The sequence below is a fragment of the Elaeis guineensis genome, chromosome 6, assembly GCF_000442705.2.
Source record: "Elaeis guineensis isolate ETL-2024a chromosome 6, EG11, whole genome shotgun sequence".
Lineage (NCBI taxonomy): Eukaryota > Viridiplantae > Streptophyta > Magnoliopsida > Arecales > Arecaceae > Elaeis > Elaeis guineensis.
In genome coordinates, this window is record NC_025998.2 from 18,876,772 (window position 1) to 18,886,393 (window position 9,622).

Below are 9,622 nucleotides of genomic sequence, written 5' to 3' on the forward strand. Positions count from 1 at the left end.
TGTTCTTTTTATTTAGGTTAGTTGTTGCCACTTAATAGGTTACCTCTATTGATCATGTGTAAGGTTGCTCTCACTAATAGCACTAAGTAGACCGAGTTGTTGCTTAATAAGTTATGATCTCAATTAAGCTCACGAGCAAATAAGGATTATTTGACACTGACCCCGTACTGGGTCAAGTCAGCTTGGCTTCCCGTGCAACATGTATTTTTTTTCTCTTTATGTCAACCTGTCACATTTCCCAACAAGTTAAATCTGGAGATGGAGTACTTTAGGTTATATTTAGTTTGGAATTGAATGAATTGTAATGTTCATATACTCCCACTAAGTATAAATTGGATGGAAGATTAGGGTCTTTTTTTTTTTTTTAATTTCTCATGAATTGTAATGTTCATATACTCCAACTAAGTATAAATTAGATGGAAGATTAGGATCTTTTTTTTTTCATAAAATCAGAATAAAAATGAGACATCTTTCAATCAAATGATAAAATTATTAGGACTTTTATTTTTATTTCACAGTACAATCTTTTTAATCAAATATATTTTTAATTCATTTGTCAATATAGTATTATGTTATAAAATTGGCATTCGGCGAATGTATGGTTAGATAAGGACAATAAGAGTCTATTTATTCTCCATTATTTATCCTTGTTATTTACTTGAGCTTCATCAGATGCTTAACATTTAGAAAAGTATCTGATTTGTAGTCTTCGATGATGCACCAATAGAAGATGGAAGTTGTGTAGATAATATTCGAATCAGTATTCATATTTGTTAAAAAAAAAATAGATATGAATATGAGTAGATAACTATTCGGTTCGTATTTGAATATCTGAATTTATCTACAATCTTTTATAATTTTATATAATATTTATTAATTTTTTTAAATATAATAATATAAATATATTATTAATTTGATTTATTATTTATTTAATAATATTTTTGATTTTATAATTATTAAATTTAATTGTTCAACTTATATTTATAATTATATTTATAGTTTCGATATTCGAATTGTATCTGCATCAATTTAAAATAAATATAGATATAGATATTTATATTTGAATGATATTCATATTTATATTTATTAAATAAAATAAATAAAATATAAATATTTTGATATCCCAATTCGCATCCGATCTGATTACAGCTCTGCAGCACGAAAGGGAACAATGAATGTTTACAAAGGCGTTTGCAGCATGAGTGACCCGATTGGACCCAACTCTATCTGGTTCATCCGATTCTAAGAATCAAGTTACGGTTTGACCCTTTTCAACCCCAAACTAGGGTTTTAGGGGCAGCGACAACGTTAGACAAAGAGGCGAGCAAGGCAAAGCCGTCGTCGGCGGAAACTCTCCTACTTCTTCCCCGCTCTTCTTGTTATCACTCCTCTTTCATCTCTATCATCATCATCCTTGCTCTCCTCAAACCAATCAATGGTCGCCACAACAATGAAATCTACTTCGTCTTCGTCTTCTCAGATGATCAGCTGGGAGACGGTGGGGAAGGCAGTGGATGCCCTCCTCAAGTGGATGCGGGTGCGGGCAGAGCAGCAGCAGAAGGCCCAGCTCCTCGACTCGGACGACGACATCCTTTACATCGTCATCACCCTCAAGCGCGTCCCTTCCACGTCCCGCATCAAACCCTACCGCATCCCCCTCCCCCACCCCCTCTACGAATCTCCCGCCACCTCCGTCTGCCTCATCCTCGACGACCGCGACTGCCCCGCCAACCGCCGTTCCTCCTCCTCCTCCCTCACTGCCGCCGCCACCCTCGACCACGCCCGCTCCCTCTCCCTCCCCCTCGCCGACGCCATCCCCCTCTCCGCCCTCGCCGCCGACTACCGCCCCTACGAGGCGCGCCGCCGCCTCTGTGATTCCCACAACCTCTTCTTCGCCGACCGCACCGTCGTCCAGCTCCTCCCCCGCCTCCTCGGCAAGCACTTCTTCAAGAAGAAGAAGCTCCCCCTCCCCCTCAACCTCTCCCGCCCCGGCTGGCCCGAGCAGCTCCGCGCTTACCTCCGCTCTTCCCTCTTCCACATCCGCACGGGCTCATGCAGCGGCGTCAAGGTCGGCCGCCTCTCCATGGCCCCCGACCAGATCGTCGACAACGTCATGGCCGCCATTGAGGGGCCATGGTGCATGTCCCCAAGAAGTGGGCCAACGTGCGCTCCATCCATGTCAAGGCAGTCAACTCCGTCGCCCTCCCCATCTACCAGGCGCTGCCCGAGCTGGGCCTAAAGATTGAGGTGCCGGTGCCTCGCGTGCCCCTGAAGAAGGATGAGATGGACCAAGATGTTGAAGAGCCCATTGGAGAAGCAGAGGTAGTTCAGGAAGAGGAGGAGCCAAAGAAGCAAGATGTTGAAGAACCCATCGGAGAAGGAGAACCTCTTCAGGAAGAAGAGAAGCCAAAGATGAAGAAGAAGACAAGGGAGGTGATGCCAAAGAAGGGAAGGAGGATTCATGAAGTGCAGTACGTGGATTCAGACGATGATCTTGATTCTGGGTATGAAGAATTTTTAATTGGTGAGAGTGTGGATGAGGGCATCATGGAAGAAGAGGGAGGGGAAGCAAGGATGGAGGAGAGGATGAATAAGAAGAAGAACAAGAGTAAGACTAAGGTGGGTGTGGAGGTGAGTATAGGAAAAGAGAAGAAGAAAAGGAATCAAGAAGATGCTAGACAGAATGATGAGGAGGAAGGTAATGACAGGAAGGGAAGGGATGAATCAATGGTGGATGTGGCCAAGAAGGAGCTGAAGAACGACGAAAAGGTGAAAAGGGAAGAGGACAAGAAAGGCAAGAAACATATTAGTGTTGATGATGAAGTGGCCGATGAAAGTTATGATGTTGGTAAAGATGGTGGTGTTGATATTGGTTCTGGAGACAATGAAGAGGACAAAGTGGGTGCAAGAAAGAAGATGAAGGTGGCAAAGAAAGATGCTAATGTGAAAAAGGGGAAGGGGAAGAGAAGCAAGAGTGATGGTGGTGAAGAGGATGATCGTAATCACAAGGATGATCATGCAAAAAAAACTGATAACAGAATGGCTGGAAAAAGAAGGTGATGAAGGAGACTGAGGAGAACAAACAGGCAAAAGAGGAAAAGGTTGGAATGACAAAGAAGAAGAGCAAGACAAATAGATTGGAAGATAAGGAGGTCAAGAAGATCAAGAGGAGTAAGGTGAGACACGACACAATTTGATTGATTTTCAAACAAGGTAGAGATTGATTTTCTTTTGAGATCAATTGGTGATTTTGGACTAGTTACTGATTAAGACTGGCTGTATTTCGTGGTCTCTTCTTCAGTTTTGGTCTATCCTATCCAATTTAGATGGTCAAACTTTAGTTAAGGAGGATTATTATTATTATTATTTTCTAGTGAAGAAAGAGGTCTTTTGTTGCTTTTATTCTATCCTTTATCTTATGTAGTTGGTTGAGTTAAAATTATGAGAGCAGTTGGAGCTTCTATTGGCACTTATTTGATGAGTGGTGGTTTGCACAAATTATGTCCTTAATTACTTTTTCTCATGTTATTTGAGAGTGGGTTATTCATATTTATTGACTAGTGATTTATTTTTTGATATTTTACTTTCACAATGACATTCTATTGAACAAGAATTCTTATTGGCTCTATAGTTTGAAAGACTAAGCCGACGCTGGCCTAGTAAACATGATATTTGAATGTTGATAATGTTGATCCCTTACTCAAACAAGCTTTGTCAAGTTATATATAAACAAATCCGCATTAATACTCCTTGGACTTGTTTAGGATTTGGATTAGGTTGGGTTTCCATGCAGGCCAAGCCTGGCTCACAAAAATTTTTTTTGGACTAGCCTATGGCCCAAAAATTATTTCCAAATTCTAGCTCGAGTTTGGCTTGAAGCCTAATTGAGCTGGCCTGGGTTGAGTCCCAAAACCCTCCTCTCTTCAGTGCAAAATAGGAGATAAAGATAGAGAGAGTGTAAGAAGGGGAGGGGAGAAGAGAGATCAAGAGAAAGGAGTGAGAGAGAGAGATCATGATGGAGAGATAGGAGATTTAGTGGTAAGATATTTGGAAGGGGGAGAGAGAGAGGAGATAAATAGAGGGGAATCGAACAGAGAGATGAGGAGAGGGGATGCTGGTGAGAGAGGGGGGCATGCTGGGGAGGAAGAGAGAGGAGGGACTTTGGGTGGGGCAAGTTTAATTTTAGGCTTAGATGGGGCCGACACTAGATATAAGCCTTGGTTAGGATTTTTCTGGTTCACATTTCATTCCTAACTCTGACTTGATTTTGCTCAGGCTAGACCTAGAATCCGACTGAAGCCGGTCCGAGCCCGAGCCCATTCTTGTCCTAGACTTGATGGAAAAAGGAGATGATTAGAAACTTCTTATAAGTTATAAAAATTATCTTATTTTTCTAATCTTTTCTTGCCTCCAAAATGAAAAGTTGGGTTGCTCGAGGTTGATGCAGTAACATTTCTACTTAAAATTGTACTTATAATGCGGTATATTGGTTTTCGAGGTCAAAATGTCGACTCTAGCGAACCTTCATAAAGTCAAATAAGGAGAAAATGAAAGAAATATTGATTTTTTTAATTGTTATCTCACCATATTTTTTACTTTAGATGAAAGGTCATGTAAATTTGATAAGAACTTGAAATGAGACACTCAGAAACTAAAGAGTTTTGAAGAAAGGAGGAATAGAAAATTTAATGATCTTTCATGCTAGGGTCAGTAAATATGCTTTAAATTTATCTAGAAATAAAGAAAGAAGGAAAAGAGTTCAATTTTGGCAGATTGTTGAAGAAAAGGAGGGGACATCCCACAATGATCATTAGTAGATCATATAATTATTAAAAATTACTTGTATAAAAATAATCTATTTTCACTTTTCATTTATATGTTGCCAACTTCAGCCAACACTAGGCCAAGCATACGCTTGGGAGGTCTAGCGCCTTGAGGCGAGATGCATAAAAAGCGTTCGTCTAAGTGAAGTAAGGTCTAAAATTAGAAAAAAAAATAAAAAATATGAATATAATAAATAATAATTAGAGATAACTATTGTAAAATGAATTACCATATAATTAACAATTTAAGCATAAAACATATAAAAACAGTAAAATGCTCAACTAGTTCAAGATAAAGTATATGATAATAACCATAGACAGCTCTAAATCATGAATGAAACAGAAAATATATTCTGAAGTTCATCAATGAGTCTATAAATAAAATAGAAAATATAAATAGTCCTAAAGTAGAATTATATAAATGAAACAAAAAAAATAAACAGCTGTAAAGCCTAAAGTTATCAATGGAATCATTAGATTCAGTTTCACTGTATAGTTGTCATCACTTTCATTTCTCATCCATTGATTATATCTTTCAACATCTTCTTCTATCTCATCTGAATCAGCCTCTATCTCTTCAAGACTAACTTTGCTATATTAATTGATCACTCCCTGTTAGTAATAGAGTTGAGAAGTTGAATGGGTGACTTTTAGTTTTTACACTTTTCAACCATTAAAAAAAAATCATCGTAAAGTTCACTGAGGTGCTAAAGGCAAGCGCCGTCTTACAGAGAAAAATCCTAAAAGGCGCTAAAGGTGTGCGCTTGAGTGAAGGGGCATTGCTTGAAGCATCAAGAGGCAATGATCCCTTTTGGCGCCTCGCCTGAGTGCCTGAGGCGCATCTTTTGGCGCCTTTGACATCACTGAACTAGACTACTGATTATTAGGTAATCTACCAACCTATCTGCCCAAGTTTTGTCTCACTTGGAATCCATAACCTACATAGTCATCTTGAATCTCTGCAGCCAATCCATCACAGCTTTAGCATCGAAGAAAGTAGAAAAGATGAATATGGAAAAGGATTTGCTTACCCTCATTAGAAGTGTACAATCTCCTTTTCCATTCATCTTGGTAGTTAGCCTGTAGGCTGGTGCACAACTATGGGTAGGCACCCTCAGCAATATAGGCTGCATGGTTGCTAGCCTTCCTTGTGCAAACAACATAATGCCATGCACATTCAGTTGGGTATTCGAACCAAATCCGCTCCTTTTTCATATGTTCTCTGTGTTTATTATTTTCTAGATGTCTCCTTAGGTGGCAATGAGACCTTCTTTCTAGATCTCTCTGTTAATCGCAATGGATGGAAGATTAGGGTCTTTTTTTTAAAAAAAAAAACTTTCTCATGAATTGTAATGTCGTATACTCCAACTAAGTATAAATTAGATGGAAGATTAGGGTCTTTTTTTTTAATTTTTTTTTTCATAAAATCAAAATAAAAATGAGACATCTTTCAATCAAAATGATAAAATTATTAGGACTTTTATTTTTATTTCACAGTACAGCCCTTTAGTCAAATATATTTTTAATTTATTTGTCAATCTAGTATTATGTTAGAAAATTAGCAATCGGCGAATGTATGATTAGACAAGGACAATAAGAGTCTATTTATTCTTCATTATTTACCCTTGTTATTTACTTGGGCTTATCAGATGCTGACATTAGAAAAGTGTCTGATTTGTAGTCTTCTATGATACATCAATAGAGGGTGGAAGTGGTGTAGATAATATCTATCTGAATTCATTTTTATATCCTCAGTGTTCATATTGTTAAAAAAAAATAGATATGATATGGATAGATAACTATCCGATTCGTATTTGAATATCTGAATTTATCTGCAATCTTTTATAATTTTATATAATATTTATTATTTTTTAAAAAATATAATAATATAAATATTATAATTTATTTATTATTTATTTAATAATATTTTTGATTTTATAATTATAAAATTTAATTGTTCAATTTATATTTATAATTATATTTATAGTTTCGATATTCGAATTGTATCTGCATCAATTTAAAATAAATATAGATATAGATTTTTATATTCCGAATGATATTTATATTTATATTTATATTTATAAATAAAATAAATAAAATATAATTTTTTGATATTCAATTCGCATTCAATTTGATTACAGTCTGCGGCATGAAATAGAATAATGAATTTACAGAGACGTTTGCAGCAATCCGATCGGACCCAACCCTATCAGGTTCATCCGATCCTCGTTTGACCCTTTCAACCCCAAATTAGGGTTTTAGGGCAGCCACAACGTGAGACAGAGGACAAAGAGGCGAACAAAGCCGTCGTCGGCGGAAACTCTCCTGCTTCTTCCCCGCTCCTCTTGTTATCACTCTTCTCTTTCATCTCTATCATCATCATCCTTGCTCTCGTCAAACCCATCAATGGTCGCCACTGCAACGAAATCTTCTTCGTCTTCGTCTTCTCGGATGATCAGCTGGGAGACGGTGGGGAAGGCGGTGGACGCCCTCCTCAAGTGGATGCGGGTGCGGGCAGAGCAGCAGCAGAAGGCCCAGCTTCTCGACCCGGACGACGACATCCTCTACATCGTCATCACCCTCAAGCGCGTCCCTTCCACGTCCCGCATCAAACCCTACCGGCATCCCCCTCCCCCACCCCCTCTACGAATCTCCCGCCACCTCCGTCTGCCTCATCCTCGACGACCGCGACTGCCCCGCCAACCGCCGTTCCTCCTTCTCCTCCCTCACCGCCGCCGCCACCCTCGACCGCGCCCGCTCCCTCTCCCTCCCCCTCGCCGACGCCATCCCCCTCTCCGCCCTCGCCGCCGACTACCGCCCCTACGAGGCGCGCCGCCGCCTCTGTGATTCCCACGACCTCTTCTCGCCGACCGCGCCGTCGTCCACCTCCTCCCCGCCTCCTCGGCAAGCACTTCTTCAAGAAGAAGAAGCTCCCCCTCCCCCTCAACCTCTCCCGCCCCGGCTGGCCCGAGCAGCTCCGCGCTTACCTCCGCTCTTCCCTCTTCCACATCCGCACGGGCTCATGCAGCGGCGTCAAGGTCGGCCGCCTCTCCATGGCCCCTGACCAGATCGTCGACAACGTCATGGCCGCCATCGAGGGGGCCATGGCGCATGTCCCCAAGAAGTGGCCAACGTGCGCTCCATCCATGTCAAGGCAGTCAACTCCGTCGCCCTCCCCATCTACCAGGCGCTGCCCGAGCTGGGCCTAAAGATTGAGGTGCCGGTGCCTCGCGTGCCCCTGAAGAAGGATGAGATGGACCAAGATGTTGAAGAGCCCATTGGAGAAGCAGAGGTAGTTCAGGAAGAGGAGCCAAAGAAGCAAGATGTTGAAGAACCCATCGGAGAAGGAGAACCTCTTCAGGAAGAAGAGAAGCCAAAGATGAAGAAGAAGACAAGGGAGGTGATGCCAAAGAAGGGAAGGAGGATTCATGAAGTGCAGTACGTGGATTCAGACGATGATCTTGATTCTGGGTATGAAGAATTTTTAATTGGTGAGAGTGTGGATGAGGGCATCATGGAAGAAGAGGGAGGGGAAGCAAGGATGGAGGAGAGGATGAATAAGAAGAAGAAAAAGAGTAAGACTAAGGAGGGTGTGGAGGTGAGTATAGGAAAAGAGAAGAAGAAAAGGAATCAAGAAGATACTAAATAGAATGATGAGGAGGAAGGTAATGACAGGAAGGGAAGGGATGAATCAACGGTGGATGTGGCAAAAAAGGAGTTGAAGAAGGTCTATCCACTCATTAACTGCTGAAGGTTTTTATTTTCTCTAGATGTTACCTGAGTGAGTTAGGACTTGTAGTTGCTTTACTCATGTCTGAGTTTTTGAAATCAAAGACCTTATAGTGGAATGCTAATTTTCTGCTGGTGTTATTGATAAACAATGCTATCTTTGGAGAAAGCATGATTCCATATGACTAATAGACTAGAATTGCAGAATTACTACCATAAATTAGTCTATCATGTTTTCCTTGCGTTGGAATAGGTTTGTTGAGGGATTGACATCTGGCTTGCTTTTGGTTATTTTAAGGATCTAAATGCCAGTCAATATCGTAATTTACTGTATGGTATATACTGCATGCCACAATTTTCAACGTGAGAACTGTCCCATAAAAGTGTCTATAGAATAGTTCGTTATTGCATTACAGTAGCATATAGGCCGATATATTTTGGCATTTGGTCATAGTAAATTAAATTTGCATGAACTTAGCCTAATTCCATTATTTCTTGTGGGCATATTTTTTATTTTTCCCCAATTTGTTGTTTGATTTGTGGAATCCAATATAACACTGCCTTCATTGGCATGTGGGCCAGAATTATATAGATAATGTTGCATGTGTGCTCGTCAACTCAAAGACACATTCGATGTGCTTTCAGATGTTGTAATTGTTCATGCACCAAACATTATGCTTCAGTGTTTAAAATATGTGTACCTCTCACTGGAAGACAGTAAAATAGTCTTGATGCAAAAATTAGGTTTTCTAATGCAGCACACCAGCTGTGTATATTTTGGTACTATAATGAACTACTGTAGGTAGTCAGCTTTCCATTTTGTTTTTTATTTAAATTCATATTAGAGAAGATATTAAGTTGCAGTACTATCTCCAAGAGAGCACCAGCTTCCACATTCCAATAATGTGAGTGCACATCATTGAATTCCAGTCACATGTGGCTGGACTCCAAGGCTCTGACAGTAGTAGGTGATGTATCTGTGCTGGTGTTTGCAGATTGTATATATGGTATGGCATTATAAGCATATGGTGTTTACTTCTGAAAAACATAGGTATGATATATGATACTAT

At 40.2% G+C, this 9,622-nt stretch overlaps 2 pseudogenes; both read left to right on the plus strand.

The window, feature by feature from the left end:
- Positions 1-1,418: 1,418 nt before the first annotated feature.
- On the plus strand, positions 1,419-3,223 carry LOC140858512 (uncharacterized; annotated as a pseudogene).
- A 3,858-nt stretch (positions 3,224-7,081) lies between these two features.
- Positions 7,082-8,734, plus strand: LOC140858510 (uncharacterized; annotated as a pseudogene).
- Positions 8,735-9,622: the final 888 nt, after the last annotated feature.